The sequence below is a fragment of the Callithrix jacchus genome, chromosome 3 (genome assembly GCF_049354715.1).
Source record: "Callithrix jacchus isolate 240 chromosome 3, calJac240_pri, whole genome shotgun sequence".
NCBI classification, from domain to species: Eukaryota; Metazoa; Chordata; class Mammalia; order Primates; family Cebidae; genus Callithrix; species Callithrix jacchus.
Window position 1 is genome coordinate 68067076 of NC_133504.1, and position 18079 is coordinate 68085154.

The window sequence follows — 18079 nt, forward strand, 5'->3', positions numbered from 1 at the left end:
CATACATCTTTCCAGGTGTCAATAGCATTTATTCATCAAATGCCAGAGGAAATGTTAAAGCACAGTGAAGGTCAGAGAGTCATATTATTAACCTTGTATGGATTTTGTGTAGAAATGGATGATAGACAGACAGAGCCGAATAGATCATTTTAAGCTTTTGAGTTTAAAATAAAGGATTTGGAACTTGGAATTTCTCTTATTAGGAAATTATCTGCTAAACTTTGCTTGCTTGTTAACTCATAGGCAGTGATTATAAAGCATAAAGTGTGGGGTGTATGCATGCAGAACTTATTTAATGGAGTTAAATCAGGGTCATAAATATCCTAAAACTTGCTGGAAATCGTAGCTACACTAAAAGCTCCACGGTTTGAGATCCATGAGACTAGTTTCATGAAAAGGCATCATCATGATGAATCTAAGTCAGGAAGTGGATCAGCCTTAAGAAAACATCATAATCTCCACCTTATGTGTGATTTTGCATTTCAGAGGAAATGCACAGTCCCTCTAATGCTTCGAACTTTGCATGATGTCTGAAATAATAAATATGGATGTGATCTATGCATATTTTGCAAACCAAATAGAATGTTGAGAGTTTACTGATTTTTAAAAACTATTTAGAAAGCTAGTTAAAAAGCAGCGAGCAGCTTTAAGTTTGTATTACAAGAGCATTACAGAGTTCCTCCTCAAGGTACTGCTTAGTCCTGTGCTCCAAAAAAAAAAAAAAAAAAGACTCAACAACTGCAAATAAAAAACAATTATAGTAAGAGATTTAATTCAGAAAAGCTGAAGAAAGTAAACATTTGTAAAGGGTCACACTCTAAAGAAGGGAATTCTAGTATCTTATAAAAAGAAATTTTTATATTCAACACTTCTGCAAATCATTTTTGGAAAATGCAATGTAACATCCTCAAAACCTTGTGAATATTAAAAGTAAAAGTAGCCAGGCATAGTGGCTCATCCTATAATCCCAGCACTTTGGGAGGCCAAGGCAGGTGGATAACCTGAGGTCAGGAGCTCGAGACCAGCCTGACCAACATGGCAAAATCCTGTCTCTACTAAAAATACAGTAATTAGCTAGGAGGGGTGGTGAATGCCTGTAATCCCAGCTACTTGGGAGGCTGAGGCAGGAGAATTGATTGAATCTGGGAGGCAGGTTGCAGGGAGCTGAGATCCTGCCATTGCACTCCAGCCTGGGTAACAGAGAGAGACTCCATCTCTGAGAAAAAAAAAAAAAGTAAAATCCACTTATCTGTTATCTATACAAAATATTCTACTCCAGTTTTTTCTCAAAGTGATTTCCTGGAAACATTAATTCCACAAAATTTCTATAAATAATGGCCATTACCTATGGGAAGTAGTTTAGAATGGTAGTTATGAGTAAGGGCGCTAGGTGCAAAGAAGGTGAGTTCAAATTATGTCCCCACCACTTACGTGTCCTTGGACATATTTCTTAATTGCTCTATGTCTCAGTTTTCTAAGCTACGAAACAGGGCTAAAAATGGTATCTATAGCACGAAATTCACGTATAAAGTTCTTAATGTTCAGAACATAGTATAAAATAGTAGTCACCGAAGACCAACTCAAGATGGCACGGTGAGAACAACCCAGGATTGAAGCTCTCAGTGAACGCGCAGAGGGTGAGTCAGGGCCGCATTCCAGACGGATCTTTGTGGCCCACAGAACGGGGAAATTCCCAGGTATAAAAGAGATGTGGGACGCCAGCAAAGCAGTTTTGGCTGATGCAGCCGGCAGCCGGTGCAGCCGGAAGCCAGTGCCGCAGTGCAGCGGCGCTCCACAGCACTTTGCACAAAGCACACTGGTCCAGGTGCCCTGTTGAACCGGCAATCTGAGACTTGAGAGGGCAGATTGGCATATCCATCTGATTGAATGGGACTTGGACAGTGAGCCAGGCCAGGAGATTCCAGGAAAACAGCGTTTGGGCCAGGGCAGTGGGACAAAAAAATGGCGATTCCAAACACTCCAGGTGGAGAGTTTCACTGTGGGCACAGCTGAACCAAGAATGGTGCAGCTCGGTGGGGGAGGGGCGTTTGCCATTACCGAGGCAACCCGCCCCTACTGAGGTACACTCCCATTGCTGACGCAGCCTGCCATTGCCAAGGCATTCTGCCACAACAGAAAGACTCCACCAAGGGCGTAGCCTGTGGCGGCAGGTCGGAGACCGCAGGAGCAGGGCAGAGCCTGCAGCAACAGGGCGGACCTCACACCAGCACGGCAGAGCCTCAGCAGGCAAATAGTGACTAGACTGCCTCCTAGCTGGGCAAGACAGCACAATGGACATATAAAGAAAACTGCAACCCCCCAAGACAGAGCATCTGAGAAAAAAAGGATTTTTTTTATGAGTTCTGCTGCAGCAGAATTAAATGTAGCAGCCTAACAGCCCGGAATGAACAACAGAGCTCACAGATCAGCACATGAGCTCCTATAAAGTACAGACTGTTTCCTCAAGCAGCTCCCTGACCCCTCTATATCCAGAAGACTGATATTTGGCAGGCATCATTCTGAGACAAAGATAGCAGAAGAAGAAACTGGTAGCATCCCTCACTGTTCCGCAGCCGCTATAGGTGCACCCCAGACAAGCAGGGCCAAGAGTGGACCTCAGCAGTCATACAGTGGAGGGGCTAGACTGGTAGAAGGAAAACCAAGTAACAGAAATACTTCATCATCAACAATCTGGAGGTCCACTCAGAGACCCAATCGAAAAGTCAGCAACTACTCAGACGACAGGTAGATAAATCCACAAAGATGGGAAGAAACCAGCACAAAAAGAAGAAAAACACCCTAAACCAGAACACCTCGCCTCCTACAAAGGACCAATACTCCTCACCAGCAAGGGAACAACACTGGACGGAGAATGACTGTGATGAAATGACGGAATTAGACTTCAGAAGGTGGATAATGAGAAACTTTTGTGAGCTAAAAGAACACGTTTTAAATCAATGCAAAGAAACTAAGAACCTTGAAAAAAGATTTGAAAAAAGATTCAAGGAAATGATAACAAGAATGGATACCTTAGAGAGGAATATGAATGAATTGAAGGAGCTGAAAAATACAATAGGAGAACTTCGTGAAGCATGCACAAGTTTCAACAGCCGAATTGACCAAGCAGAAGAAAGAATATCAGAAGTCAAAGATCAACTCAATGAAATAAAATGAGAAACCAAGATTAGAGAAAAAAGTGCAAAAAGGAATGAACAAAGTCTCCAATAAATGTGGGACTACATGAAGGGACCTAACCTACGTTTGATAGGTGTACCAGAAGGGGATGAAGAGAATGAATCCAGGCTGAAAAATACTCTTCAGGATATTATCCAGGAAAATTTCCCCCACCTAGCAAGGCAGGCCAACACTCAATTGCAGGAAATAGAACACCACAAAGATATTCCACAAGAAGAGCAACCCCAAGGCACATAATCGTCAGATTCACCAGGGTTGAAATAAAGGAGAAAAATACTAAGGGCAGCCAGAGAGAAAGGTCGGGTCACCCACAAAGGGAAGCCCATCAGACTCACAGCAGATCTCTTGGCAGAAACTCTACAAGCCAGAAGAGAGTGGGGACCAATATTCAACATCCTTAAAAAAAAGAACTTTCAACTTTCAACAGAATTTCATATTCAGCCAAACTGAGCTTCAGAAGTAAAGAAAAAATAAAATCCTTTGCGAAAAAGCAAGTACTCAGAGATTTTCTCACCACCAGGCCTGCTTTACAAGAGCTCCTGAAAGAGGCCCTACACATAGAAAGGAACAAGCAGTACCAGCCATTCCAAAATCACATTAAAGGCTAAAGAGCATCAACATAATGAAGAATCTACATCAACTAACGGGCAAAATGGCCAGCTAGCATCAAAATGGCAGTATCAAATTCACAAATAACAATATTAACCCTAAATGTAAATGGGCTAAATGCATGAATCAAAAGACACAGACTGGCAAATTGGATAAAAAACCAAAACACATCAGTGTGCTGTATCCAGGAAACCCATCTCACATGCAAGGATACACAAAGGCTCAAAATAAAGGGATGGAGGAAGATTTACCAAGCAAATGGAGAGAAAAAAAAAAAAAGCAGGAGTTACAATTCTCATCTCTGATAAAATAGATTTTAAAGCAACAAAGATCAAAAGAGACAAAGAAGGCCATTACATAATGGTAAAAGGATTGATACAACAAGAAGAGCTAACGATCCTAAACATATATGGACCCAGTACAGGAACACCCAGATACATAAGGCAAGTTCTTAATGACTTAAAAACAGACTTAGACTCCCACACAATAATAGTGGGAGACTTTAACACTCCACTGTCAATATTAGACAGATCAATCAGACAGAAAATCAACAAGGATATCCAGGGCTTGAACTCAGACCTGGAGCAAGCAAACCTGATAGACATTTACAGAACTCTCCACCCCAAATCCACAGACTATACATTCTTCTCAGCACCACATCACACCTACTCTAAAATTGACCACATAATTGGAAGTAAAGCACTCCTCAGCAAATGCAAAACAACTCAAATCATAACAAACAGTCTCTCACACCATAGTGCAATCAAGCTAGATCTCAGAATTCAGAAACCAACACAGAACTGCACAGCTTCATGGAAACTGAACAACGGGCTCTTGAATGCTGACTGGATAAACAATGAAATGAAGGCAGAAATAAAGAAGTTCTTCGAAACCAATGAGAACGAAGACAAAACATACCAGAATCTCTGGGACACATTTAAAGCAGTCTCTAGAGGAAAATATATAGCCATAAGTGCCCATATGAGGAGAATGGAGAGATCCAAAATTGACACCCTATCGTCAAAATTGAAAGAGCTAGAGGAGCAAGATCAAAAATACTCAAAAACCAGCAGAAGACAAGAAATAACTAAGATCAGAGCTGAACTGTAGGAGATTGAGACACGAAAAACCCTTCAAAAAATCAATAAATCCAAGAGCTGGTTTTTTTAAAAGATCAACAAAATAGACAGACCACTAGCCAGGTTGATAAAAAAGAAAAGAGAGAACAACCAAATAGATGCAATAAAAAATGATAAAGGGGAAATTACCACAGATTCCACAGAAATTCAAACCATCATCAGAGAATATTACAAACAACTCTATGCACATAAACTAGTAAACCTGGAAGAAATGGATAAATTCCTGGACTCCTGTGTCCTCCCAAGCCTAAACCAGGAGGAAGCTGAAACTATGAATAGACCAATAACAAGGTCAGAAGTCGAGGCAGCAATTAAGAGCCTACCACACAAAAAAAGCCCAGGTCCAGATGGGTTCACAGCCGAATTCTACCAGACACACAAAGAGGAGCTGGTACTATTCCTTCTGAAACTCTTCCAAATAATCCAAAAAGAGGGAATCCTTCCCAAATCATTTTATGAGACCAACATCATCCTGATACCAAAACCCGGCAGAGACCCAACAAGAAAAGAAAACTTCAGGCCAATATCCATGATGAACATAGATGCAATAATCTTCAATAAAATATTGGCAAGGCGATTGCAACAGAAAATCAAAAAACTTATCCATCATGATCAAGTAGGATTCATCCTGGGGATGCAAGGCTGGTTCAACATACGCAAGTCTATAAACATAATTCACCACATAAACAGAACCAAAAACAAAAAAACCACATGATTATCTCAATTGACGCAGAGAAGGCATTTGACAAAATTCAACAGCCCTTTATGCTAAAAACCCTCAATAAACTCGGATCGATGAAACGTATCCCAAAGTAATAAAAGCTATTTATGACAAACCGACAGCCAATATCACACTGAATGGGCAAAAACTGGAAGCATTCCCTTTGAAATCTGGCACTAGACAAGGATGCCCTCTCTCACCACTCCTATTCAATATAGTACTGAAAGTTCTAGCCAGAGAAATCAGGCAAGAAAAAGAAATAAAGGGCATTCAAATAGGAAAGGTGGAAGCCAAATTGTCTCTATTTGCAGACGACATGATAGTATACCTAGAAGACCCCATCGCCTCATCCCAAAAACTCCTGAAACTGATAAGCAACTTCAGCAAAGTCTCAGGATATAAAATCAATGTGCAAAAATCACAGGCATTCCTCTACACCCATAACAGACTTAAAGAAAGCCAAATCAAGAACGAACTGCCATTCACAATTGCTACAAAAAAAAATAGGACTTCATGAATGAAACACCAAAAGCATTGGCAACAAAAGCCAAAATAGATAAATGGAACCTAATCAAACTCCACAGCTTCTGCAGGGCAAAAAAAAATAGTCACTAGAGTGAATCGGCAACCAACAGTATGGGAAAAGATTTTTGCAGTTTACCCATCTGACAAAGGGCTGAGATCCAGAATTTACAAAGAACTCAAACAGATTTACAGGAAAAAAACAAACAAGCCCATTCAAAATTGGGCAAAGAATATGAACAGACACTTTACGAAAGAAGACATATATGAGGCCAACAATCATATGAATAAATGCCCATCATCACTGGTCATTAGAGAGATGCAAATAAAAACCACATTGAGATACCATCTCACGCCAGTTAGAATGGCGATCATTTAAAAATCTGGAGACAACAGATGCTGGAGAGGATGTGGAGAAAAAGGAACACTTTTACACTGTTGGTGGGAGTGTAAATTAGTCCAACCATTGTGGAAGACAGTGTGGCGATTCCTCAAGGCCTTAGAAATAGAAATTCCATTTGACCCAGCAATCCCATTACTGGGTATATATTTAAAGGACTATAAATCGTTCTACTATAAGGACACATGCATACGAATGTTCATTGCAGCACTGTTTACAATAGCAAAGTCCTGGAACCAACCCAAATGCCCATCGATGATAGACTGCATTGGGAAAATGTGGCACATATACACCATGGAATATTATGCAGCAATCAGAAATGATGAGTTTGTGTCGTTTGTAGGGACATGGATGAATCTGGAGAACATCATCCTCAGCAAACTGACACAAGAACAGAAAATGAAACACTGCATATTCTCACTCATAGGCGGGTGATGAAAAATGAGAACACATGGACACAGGGAGGGGAGTACTAAACACTGGGGTCTATTGGGGAGAAAAGGGGAGGGCCAGCGGCAGGTGGGGAGCTGGGGAGGGATAGCCAAATGTGGGTGAAGGGGAGAAAGGAAGCAAAACACACTGCCATGTGTGTACCTATGCAACTGTCTTGCATGTTCTGCACATGTACCCCAAAACCTAAAATGCAATAAAAAATTTAAAAAAAAATAGTAGTCACCATTGTTATAATTGGTATTACTATTACGTTAAAAATTACAGTGGTCAAATAAGTTTGGGATACATTTGATTAATAAAATGAGACATTACTCTTCTGAAAGATTTTGGAGTTACTATTATGCTCATACTCAGTAATCCTCCAAAGGACAAATAGAATTTGCAATTTTTTCCAAACTTTTTTCACCATGAAAGCTGTTTTCTCTCAACACATTTTTCAAAACTAATGTCAAAGAACTGGGTTGAGAAATATAAATAAGAAGGGGATTTCAAAAAGATTTTTTTAAAAAAGATAATACAAAATTATATTTCTACTATTATCACTCTAGTCAGGAGCTTTTTTCACGTCCTAGAGTCTTGCACAGTGGCTAAGAGTTTTAGTGCTAAATTATATAATCTGGCTTTGAGTACCAGCTCTCTTACTTACCCACTATGTGATCTTTAGGCAGGAAAATGAACTTCTCTGAGACTCTGCATCCTCATTTGGTTTCTGCAGCAGCCTCAATTATTGCCTACTCAGAATAAAGAATTTGACTGAGGAGCATAAGGCAAAAGGAAAGACCAAGGCAAGTTTTAGAGCAGTGATGAAAGGAACGAAAGTACGTTTGGAAGAGGACAAAGCGGGCAACTTGAGAGACCGAGAGTGTAGCTTTACCGTCGACTTGGGGTTTTTATGCCCTGGGATACTTCTGGTGTCTTGCATTACTTCTCCCCACCCCTGAAATCTTACTGGAAGCAGCTGATTGCTAGTGTCAGATGTTTTCTATTAGGAACCAGCCTTTCCCTGGTGCCAGCTGTGACTAATTATTTCTTTAACAAGACCCTTACAACCTCTTGTCTATTACCTGACATCATTACAAACTCTTGTTCATCACCAGAAGGTCGCCCAACTCTCCTGGCATGTGTGCTCTGCTCATCCCTGAATAGCTACCTACAGAAACAACCACGTCTATCTCACAGGATTGCCATGAGGATTAAAGGAACAAGTGTAAAGCACTTGCTAGAATTCTACCAAGCTAGGGACAAAAATCCTGCTCAGGGCATCCTGGGCCCTGATGTGTCTGTATTTCCCCATCCCTCCTTAAGCTTTTGAGTCAGGAGAATTGATTGAACCTGGGAGACAGGTTGCAGTGAGCCAAGATCCCACCATTGCACTCCAGCCTGGGCAACAGAGCGATACTCCATCTCCAAGAAAAAAAAAAAGTAAAAGCAACTTATCTATACAAAATATTCTACTCCAGTTGTTTTTCAAAGTGATTTACTGGAAACATTAATTCCACAAAATTTCTACAAATAATAGGCATTACTACAGGAAGTAGTTTAGAATAGTAGTTATGAGTGAGGGCTCTAGGTGCAAAGAAGGTGAGTTCAAATTATGCCCCCACCTTCTGATGCTGCCTTCAACTTGAAAGCCAGGAAAATGCAGATGTCTCCATATATTTCTTGTTGAGGACATATTATTGCTAGAAGAAGATTTTCTTGGATTATAACATAAATCCCAAACATAAAGAGGAGTGTCATAACAAAGCATTCAGCTTCTCAGAGTCTTCATGACTGAGCCCGGCTGTAATTGGGTCACTACCAAGACTTTGGGACCAAAGGAAGCTGCTCTGAGAAATGCTGTATTTTCTCTTGCCTTGTGTGCCTTTGCTTCTGCTGGATTTCTATATTATTTTTCATTATAAATTTGGAAATTAATGTAATTATACTTCGGCCATAGAGGAGCGTTCTTTCTATCTATAGTCAAACGGAAATACTGTACTACAGCAAAGCCATCTCAACAGTAAGCACACAATGAACATTGTTAGCCAGCGTTGCCATTCAGGGCTGGAGTCAGGATTTGTGAGGCCAGAAGCTTACACAATTTGGGGAAACTCCAAAAAAAAACCAGAAATACAGAATTGCAAAAAAGTTAGACACAGAATCTTAAAAGGGATCCATGCAAATGAGCCCTGAAGCATAAGCTTCATTAGCTTTACAATAAATTCACTCAGGAGACAGAAAATACATGTTCCTGCCTTCAAGGATTTTAAAATAAAGGAAATAAGACAATGCCTAAGAGTTTAAACAGCGTTCAAAAATATAACAGAAAATTCAATATGGTGCTATGTAAATACCACAAAGCAGTATATAATACATTTCTAAGTGAATGGCACGTGTAATACTTGTTGCAGAAACTCAAAAGATAATCACCATAAACTGAAATTACTTTATAAGGATTCACAGAGGAAGTGACATTTTAATCAGGTTTTAAAAGAAGGATTGGAGTAAGCAGAAAGAAAGAAAATTTCTGTGTATTCAGAGGTTCAAACATTTAAGTTGAAAGGATCAGACCTGCTTGGTTGGGGCAGAGGCTTTTGGAAGAACAGTGATTGAACACAGGTTCAGGAGCAGCCAATTAAAGGCCCTAACAACTTTGAGCTTAACCTGGCAAGCTACTAATCTTCTTGAAAACAATGGAGTGACATATCAAAATGGTGTTCAGAACAGCCAGCTGGCATCCAATATACAAAATCTCTCACCTTCATACTCCTAGAGTCTATTAAAAGGTTTCCCTGATGCCCCTCATGGTGCCAGAAGATAACTGAAAACTGGAGAATTTACTTCCATTACTCAGCCTCGAGCCCCAGGTTTAAATGTCAGAGTCCAGGCCTGTACATCACTGGTATACTGTTCCATGTTATGGTAATTTTATATTCCAACTACCAAAATGAGACAGAAGATCAAATGCCATGATATAAGTAAAGCAATGTGTTTCTTTTTCCCCTGGGCTTGATGTAATTAAGCTCAAATAACCTTTTTTACCAATATCCCCAAGGCAATAAACACATCATTACATTTTTTAATTCAATAATTGCATTAAAATGTTTTACCCATAGCATACTACAAAAAATTTTTTTTGAAGAATTGCTTGTTGTGAATTAATACAGGTGCACTACTTATGCAGTATATACAAGGTTTACCAACATAAACATGTTTTTATTTATTCTATAAACAATTTTTGAGAACAGACTATAAGGAGCTTCTCACTAAGTTTTAAAAAGGAAATTCAAAGAACTGAAGATGTAATCCCTGCCCTTAAAAAATTTATAATCTTTCTTATTAGGGGGAAAAAACCCAAAATGCACATCTGCTAATGAACAGTTCAAAACTAATGAACAGTTCAAAAAAGCATTAAGAACCTGATTGGAATACACAGAAAAGTCATAAAAACATGGAGATAAATATGAGTTGGAGTAGTCAGAAAAGCCTCTTGGAACTTGAGCTGCACAAGAAAGGAAAATACATATGTTTGTTGTAACTATCTTATAGATATTTATTTTGCCTACTTTAATTTCAATTTTTTTGAAGATTGAAAGTCATCACAGCAGTTAGCATTTACTGCCCACATTCTATGCTAGCTGCTGACTTCTATGTACCCCTCCAAAATGTATTAGAATGTTGTTCCGACCTAGGTATACATTAAATGCTTAGCAAGTACTAATGAATTAATACACATTTATTATGTAAGCATGACTTCTTTGTTCTAGATGTTGGAATTACAAAAAAAAAGAGACCTGTCCCTTGCCCTTAAATTACTCACAACCTAGTGGAAAAATACAAAACTGTGAGCAACATGTGAGAAGACAGTATGAAAAGTGCTTTAATAGAAGTATGGGTACACAGAGCATAGGACCTCTTGATGGTGGGAACTCCAAGAGCAGGAGTGCCAGCAAAGACCTCACAGGATGAGCAGGAACAGAACAGGAAAGGAAACAAATATGTTACAAGTGGAAGAAATAGCATGAACAAAAGCCCAGAGCCATGAGAAAGCTGAAGGGAGATAGGAGATAAATGGAGCATAAGGCACATGGTGGATGGGGCGTGGTGAAAGAAGTGATGTTGGCAGAAGGGGTGCAGATCATTGGACTGGCATTCAAGTTTATGCTGAAACCATGTGGACTACTGAAGGATGTAAGCAGTTTTTTTTAATTTATTACACTTTAAGTTCTGGAGTACATGTACAGATCATGAAGGATTGTCACATAGGTGTACACATGCCATGGTGGTTTGCTGCATCCATTCCCGCATCACCTACATTAGGTATTTCTCCTGTTATTTCTCCCCAATCTTCCCATCCCCTGCTATCCATCTCCTAGCCTCCCACCCCACAACAGACCCCAGTGTATGATGTTCCCCTCTCTCTGTCCATGTGTTCACATTGTGCAACATCCACTTATGAGTGAGAACATGTGGTGTTTGGAAAATTACTCTGGAAGATGTATAGAAAAACCAAAATACTCTGAGAAATCTAAAGTCCTATTCAAAATTTATTTTATTTATTTATATATTATTTATTTATTTATTTTTTATTTATTTTTTTTGAGTTGGAGTTTCGCTCTTGTTACCCAGGCTGGAGTGCAATGGCGCGATCTCGGCTCACCGCAACCTCTGCCTCCTGGGTTTAGGCAATTCTCCTGCCTCAGCCTCCTGAGTAGCTGGGATTACAGGCACGTGCCACCATGCCCAGCTAATTTTTTTTTGTATTTTTAGTAGAGATGGGGTTTCACCATGTTGACCAAGATGGTCTCGATCTCTTGACCTCATGATCCACCCGCCTCAGCCTCCCAAAGTGCTAGGATTACAGGCTTGAGCCACTGCGCCTGGCCTATTATTTATTTCTATCCCAATTTATCCTAACTACACTGATAAGGTTTTGTTTTCAATGTTATAGACTTTATTTCAAACAGTTCTTATGCAATCAATGTTTGTAAGACAAAAGGATCTTAAAGAAGACAATTAAACTCAATTCGATAGAATTCTTTATTCTCTCACTACAACATAATACTTCTTGAATTTCCTAGTGCAAAATACATTCATGTCTTTTTAATTATTCATTCCCTATTATGTAAAGAAAATTAACCAAAGTGACCCTGACTAAAGAAAAGAAAACAACATTTAAAGCCAAGAACAAATTATGATAAAGCATAGGTCTAAACAGCCATTTAGAAAATTATTCTGTCATAAAAGCAGAATAAATTTATGTGCAAAGAAGTTTAAAACTCCATATAGTCAATGGTATGATTGTTCTTTTGCTCCTTTACATTCTCAAATTCTCCCTAGCTCTGAGCTACTTCTGCTTAGAAATAGAATTAGAATTTCTAAAATGTATTATATTGACTTTTCCCTCTTTTTATAAATATATTATGTTCTTTCTAATATCCCAACATGGTCAAAGGCATTCTTCAGGCAACTTGCAAATTTCAGTAAAACTGTCACCTTCAGTAGAAGTTCAATATGTCAAAATAATTTTATATGTGGTATGAAATTTCACTTGTTTTGTTACGTAGTTTAGAAATATCAAATGTTAACCATTAAATGTATTGAACATAATAATATGAATATGTTTGAACAAATAACGCATTTTTAAAATTCTCATATTCAAATGTTCTCTGGTAGGAAACTTCTTAAGCAAGATTCCTATTTTATTTTATTTTTTTTTTGAGATGGAGTTTCGCTCTTGTTACCCAGGCTGGAGTGCAATGGCGCAATCTTGGCTCACTGCAACCTCTGCCCCCTGGGTTCAGGCTATTCTCCTGCCTCAGCCTCCTGAGTAGCTGGGATTACAGGCACGTGCCACCGTGCCCAGCTAATTTTTTGTAATTTTTAGTAGAGATGGGGTTTCACCATGTTGACCAGGATGGTCTTGATCTGTTGACCTCGTGATCCACCCACCTCAGCCTCCCAAAGTGCTGGGATTACAGGCTTGAGCCACCGCGCCCGGCCACAAGATTCCTATTTTATAAAACCATCTTTATGTGTAAAGTAAAGCTCAATGCAAATACATATACACACATATATATATACATATGTATACACACATATATGTACATATATACACATATATACACACACACACACACACACACACACACACAGAATATTTTTAGGCACTCTAATGCTTAACTGCTGGTGTATTCTAAAATATGTTGATGCTTACCAAATTCTCAACTGCTTAGTCTGCTTTCTGGTATATTTATGAAATTTCTACTTGATGCCAGCTCTACATAAAAAAGAATTTGACCTGATTAGTTGATTTTTGTTTTTGGGTTTTTTTTAATTAGGTTTCCACAGAGGACTGTCATACAACCTATAGTAACAAAGAGGTTTTATTTGACCAAAAATGCTATGGTTTGTGAAAGGCAAAATTAAATTTCTCTTAACTGGAAGAAATACGCTTCTAAAAGTCAATAAAAGAACAGATAACACTCTTTTAATAGATAGGTTTTGTTTAGCTGTATAACGTTTTTTTGACAGATTTCATTTTTAAAATTCTCTGCAGGAAAATTACTAATGATTTTCAAATCATTATAATAGGAAACCAAGCAACATTAAAGTTAGGGCTGAGTTGTATCAGAATTAGAGAACTTTATTTCAAGATGTTTCTTTTCATCTATAAGGGCAAAGGATTACAAGAGTTGTGTAATTATATTGGATCAATAGAATCAATATAAATACACAGTTTGGATAAGTAAGCTAAAAACTCTTTGCTGTATCATTTCTTCAATTATAGGATTTTACATTTTGCCCACCTTTTTTCAAATAATTGCCTCTACTCACTACCTTGCCTATATACACAGGGCCCTAAAAGAAAAACAATAATCATGTAGGTTTCTGCGGCCATTTTTTTTCTTTCTGACAAATCCACTTGAAATTATATATTTTTAAATTTAATACTACTACTGAGTTATGATTTTTAAAAGATTTTGATTGTAGACAGGCAGAAGATATCATAAAATCAAATTGGCATCTTCTCTTTATAGGACAGTCAGCTTATATTTTATAAAGGATGTGAAGAATCTGCAATATAAAATGATTAACTTTATCTAATGAGGTCCAAACATGGATGATGTAGGTATATTAAAATCACCAAGATTATTACTTCGAATTCAGAAAAATAAGCCTATAGAGAGAGCTTCTGATATGAAGTTACTTTGTATAATAAAAAGCAAGCTTTATAATCAAAATTTATTAATTTGAAATGCTATATATAAAAGTATATATATAATTTTTAGGTAATCTAATAATCCTATATAGTATCATACATATGTCAAATTTAAGTAGGATTTAATGAACAGCATTTTTACCCATTAAGATGTAAAATAATATTTAAGTCTTAACTACATCCTACTTAAAAGCAAGATATAGAACAAAGTAGGAAAATGAGACTTAAAATTATATAAAGTCTTTATGCTAGAGCCAAAAAAATTCTATAGTCTCCTACATGGAATTTTAGCAATTAAAGGGATGAATTAGATATAAACAATATTATAGGGATAATATAAAAATCTGAACTCGGAAAAGAAAAAGTTACAAGGTCCTCATTGGGTTATACAAAATTTTTTTTTTAATTGCATTTTAGGTTTTGAGGTACATATGCAGAACATGCAAGACAGTTGCGTAGGTACACACATGGCAGTGTGCTTTGCTTCCTTTCTCTCCTTCACCCACACTTGGCATTTCTCCCCAGGCTATCCCTCCCCAGCTCCCCCTCCCGCTAGCCCTCCCCTTTTCCCCCTAATAGACCCCAGTGTTTAGTACTCCCCTCTCTGTGTCCATGTGTTCTCATTTTTCATCACCTGCCTATGAGTGAGAATATGCAGTGTTTCATTTTCTGTTCTTGTGTCAGTTTGCTGAGAATGATGTTCTCCAGATTCATCCATGTCCCTACAAACGACACAAACTCATCATTTCTGATTGCTACATAATATTCCATGGTGTACATGTGCCACATTTTTCCAATCCAGTCTATCATCGATGGGCATTTGGGTTGATTCCAGGACTTTGCTATTGTAAACAGTGCTGCAATGAACATTCGTATGCATGTGTCCTTATAGTAGAACGATTTATAGTCCTTTGGATATATACCCAGTAATGGGATTGCTGGGTCAATTGGAATTTCTATTTCTAAGGCCTTGAGGAATCGCCACACTGTCTTCCACAATGATTGAACTAATTTACACTCCCACCAACAGTGTAGAAGTGTTCCTTTTTCTCCACATCCTCTCCAGCATCTGTTGTCTCCAGATTTTTTAATGATCGCCATTCTAACTGGCGTGAGATGGTATCTCAATGTGGTCTTGATTTGCATCTCTCTGATGACCAGTGATGATGAGCATTTATTCATATGATTGTTGGCCTCATATATGTCTTCTTTCGTAAAGTGTCTGTTCATATTCTTTGCCCAATTTTGAATGGGCTTGTTTGTTTTTTTCCTGTAAATCTGTTTGAGTTCTTTGTAAATTCTGGATCTCAGCCCTTTGTCAGATGGGTAAACTGCAAAAATCTTTTCCCATTCAGTTGGTTGCCGATTCACTCTAGTGACTGTTTCTTTTGCCGTGCAGAAGCTGTGGAGTTTCATTAGGTCCCATTTGTCTATTTTGGCTTTTGTTGCCAATGCTTTTGGTGTTTTGTTCATGAAGTCCTTGCCTACTTCTATGTCCTGGATGGTTTTGCCTAGATTTCCTTCTAGGGTTTTTATGGTGCCAGGTCTTATGTTAAAGTCTTTAATCCATCTGGAGTTAATTTTAGTGTAAGGTGTCAGGAAAGGGTCCAGTTTTTGCTTTCTGCACATGGCTAGCCAGTTTTCCCAACACCATTTGTTAAACAGAGAATCCTTTCCCCATTGCTTGTCTTTGTCAGGTTTATCAAAGATTGTATGGTTGTAGATATGTTGTGTTGCCTCCGATGCCTCTGTTTTGTTCCATTGGTCTATGTCTCTGTTTTTGTACCAGTACCATGCTGTTTTGATTACTGTAGCCTTGTATAGTTTGAAATCCGGTAGTGTGATGCCCCCCGCTGTGTTCTTTTTGCTTAGAATGGACTTGGCTGTAAAGCCTGTCCTGCTATAGAACAAGGTGATCTCTGAAATTACAAGGCAGTGAATTCAGAACTATAAAAAGGAAATATTACATCATAACCTTTAGTTAACCTGTAGCTACAGTTCCACAGAAGGTCATAAAATCATATTCTGTGGTTGGATTTAAAAGCTGGTTAATTTTATAACCACTCATAATACCAAGGCTCAAGATCATTGCCTTCAGTGGCTGGATTAGTATTCTTTGAGCATCCATATGAATACACTGCTAGGTAAGGAGGTAGGTGGTACAACATGCAGTCTTACAGGTTAAATGTTGGTTTCTTGGAGTCTAATGACAATGTTTACCACCTTTGTCTTCTTTCAAACATCCTTGAGATTAGTGAAGGCAAATAGATGCCACAGAAAGCTGCCTTTGTAAGTCAGAACTTATATTTCAGTTATGGAATTTTCCCAGCAATTGATAGACCCATGTGCACAGTAAGCCTACATCTCATAAAACACTGGCATCAAATGGAAGCTAGAATTTCCATTTCCAGTTTATTTCAACTTGGGTAACCTCACATTTCCAAGCTGAAACTTTACTTTCCTAGCATCTAAGGCGCTTCTCTTAGATGGTGCTTTAGGTTGTGAATATACTTCCTGTATCTATCGTCTGCTTAAAAAGTACCACTTATGATGTTCTCTCTGTGCAAGCTTTTAAATTATTTTAAAAATGTACTATCCTTTCATCTTTAAACATTTTTTAAATTTCCATTTCCTGCCTCTGTACCTTTGTTCATTCTGCCTCTATCACTGGAATGCTATTCTCTGCCCCTCCTACTTCAAGGATCCAGTTTCTTCATGAAGTGATCCCTGATGTTCTCAGATAAAAGTGATATTCCAAACCTCCCTCCCCACCCACCACATACATCCCAAATATTATATCTGTGATTCTGATATTTATCCATTTCTACCTTATTCTAAAAGTACGTATACATTCATTTGGCTGACCTCTTGCATAGCTCTCTTCTAGAATGTAAAAAACTTATAAATAGGAGGTATACCCAAGTCATTTCTTATGTGTTTCACAGCACCTAGTCAAGTGTCTTCAACAAGGGCAATAATGTGTGCTTCTTTGGTAATGATGCCTGCTAAGAATTACTTTGTGGCATACCTGTTATGGATATTTTTATATAATTCTTACCTTTCCTCTTCCAGCTGGCAAATGTTTTCTTTCTTGGTTACTTTTTAAATTTCCAGTAATAAAAATAATAAAAAGAAAATTAATCTCTACAAAAATACAGTTCTTAGAGCCAGTATTCATGTGAAAAGAATAATGCAGTAAAACTAGGTAAATAAAAGCATGCTGAGGTTGTCAGTATTTTAAACTCAGTTATGTGGTATTTCTTGGTAGAGCTGAATGAAGCACCAAAAATATGATTTTGTTAACCTGCTTCTTCCATCTAGTGGCAAAAAGCAGTAAGAAACAATGTCCTAGAAAAACACCATGATCAAATGGTTGTAAATGTCATTTCAGGAAATACCAATGGTAAGAGTTCAACATTCAAGGTTTAAATTATAAGTATATGATAAACATTTTAAAATAATTTTGGCAAATTGGTAGTGCTCAGCTGGGATAACTGTCGAGGTTACTTAAAGTCATCCATGTATTTGCATGCTTTCACAAAGACCTCAACTACACATGTAAAGCTATGTATTACCCCACATTAAATTGAGATGGATTTGTTTTAGTATACATAATTATGGATCTAGAACAAATTGTTGGATAACTATTCAGAATTCCATTATTTCGTCTGCTTTAGGCACATGGCAACCATTCTAAGTTTTAAGAGGTACAACTGAGAACCACTGCAATCAGACTTCACCACTGGAATTGCCAGTGAAAATATTTTTGCAATAATAGGAAGTGAAAAATGTTATGTCCTGAAGCATGGGTCAATTGGAGGGAGGAGAGAGGGAAA